The sequence below is a fragment of the Elaeis guineensis genome, chromosome 1 (assembly GCF_000442705.2).
Source record: "Elaeis guineensis isolate ETL-2024a chromosome 1, EG11, whole genome shotgun sequence".
Classification (NCBI taxonomy): domain Eukaryota; kingdom Viridiplantae; phylum Streptophyta; class Magnoliopsida; order Arecales; family Arecaceae; genus Elaeis; species Elaeis guineensis.
The window spans coordinates 68251755-68253850 of NC_025993.2; positions in this window are offsets into that span (position 1 = coordinate 68251755).

Sequence of the window (2096 nt, forward strand, 5' to 3'; positions counted from 1 at the left end):
ACATCATTGACCTTCATGAACTCCATTTTGAATTTTATGACTTCAAGCCATTTGTCAGAGTCAGACCTCTGCATCGCATCCATGTAGGTGATCGGATCCTCATTGTTCTCATCGAGTTCAATAGGATCTCCATCCCAGACCAAGAAACCTAAGTATCTGTCCGACTGACGCGGTACTCTACCGAATCGCCTTAAGGATATTTGTTCATTGGGCTTCGAGTTTGATCTTATCAAATTCGATTCAGATTCAATCATTGATGTCGGTTCTTCTACCTGTCGAACTTCATCAAGTTCAATTTTAGAGGCACTTATTCCTTCACTAAGAAATTTTTTTTCCAAAAAGTGTGCCTTACTGCTGACAAACATATTTTGTTCAGCAGGCAGGTAAAAGTAATATCTTCTTGTTTCCTTGGAGTACCCTATAAAATTATACTTATCGAACCTAAGACTAAGCTTATCAGTTTGTAATCGTTTAACATAAGCCGGACACCCCCAGACCCTAAAGTAAGAGAGGTTCGGCCTATGCCCTGACCATATCTCATATGATATCTTACTAACTGACTTGCTTGGTATATTATTGAGCACAAAATAGGTTGTTTCAAGTGTATATCTCCAAAAGAAGATCGACAGAGTTGCAAACCCCATCATGGACTGAACTATGTCCAACTAGATTCGATTCCTCCTTTTCGAGACACCATTATGCTGTGGTGTCCCTGGAGGGATCCATTAGGAGAGAATCCCATTCTCTCCTAGATATGTCAAAAATTTACTGAAAAGATATTCACCTTCTCGGTCAGATTGAAGAGTTTTAATATTTTTTTTAGTTTGTTTCTCTACTTCATTACGAAATCGTTTGAATATTTCAAACGATTCGGACTTATGTTTCATCAAGTAGACATACCCATACCTAGATAGGTCATCTATGAACGTAATGAAATAGCTATACCCTCCTCTGGCATATGTGCTCATGGATCCACATATATCAGTATGTATCAGATCCAGCACATCACTGGCTTGTTCACTTTTTTCAGTAAAAGACGACTTGGTCATCTTTTCAAGCAAACAAGACTCACAAGTAGGTAATGATTTATAATCATCTTTATCAAGAATTTCTTCTTGAGCTAATTTATTCATCTTGTTCTTGTTGATAGGACCTAGACTACAATGCCAAAGGTAGGCATCCATGACATCATCTATTTTAGGGCGATTATTTGAAATGCACATTACATTAGGTCTAGATACAACATAGATACCATTGTTCAACTATCCACGCAAAATTCTAACACCATTCAAAATGATATCATAAAAGTTTTTCTTTATTGATATTTCATAATTAAAATTGGCCAAAAGATCTACAAAAGTAATATTTAAAAAAAAACTAGGACAGTAATGACACTCATCAAGAACAATGTACTGAGACTCGAATACAAGCTTGATGATTCCTAAAACTAGAACTGAAACTGATCTTCCATCTCCAACATTCAAGAATCTCTCACCATCTCAAAATCTCTTAGTGATCTAAAGATCCTGCAATAAATTGTAAATATGAATAGGGCTATCGATATCCAATACCCAGATCATTGTATCAAAAAGAGAGAAGTTACAAGGTGTTATCACATAAGTATCTTGTCTACCAACTGATTGCTTCTTCTTCTTTGGCCTGTTCAAGTCAAGAAAAGCGATATACTGAGGATAGTTCCTCTTTCAATGATCCTACTTCTTGCAAAAGAAGCACTCTGCTTGATTTTGATTAGCCTTGAACTTGAGTTTTTGAGACTGACTCCCAGCACCAGGCACCTTCTTATTCTTTTTCTTTTTTTTTCTTAAAGGGATGACGACTACCAAAAGAAGATCCTTCCACTAGATTCATCATCTTCTTGTAGAGCTGGTGATCCTTCTTAAAAGTCTATAGCAACCTCAATAGACTGTTGTAGTTGACTACAGGCTTCGTCATTCTAAAATGACTGAGGAACGACAGGTAAGACTTGGGTAGGGAGTTTAGGATCACATCCTGCTCCAACTGTTCGTATAAGGAGAAGCTGAGTTTGCTCAATTTTTCAATCTACTCGATCATGTATAATACATGATCGATAACAG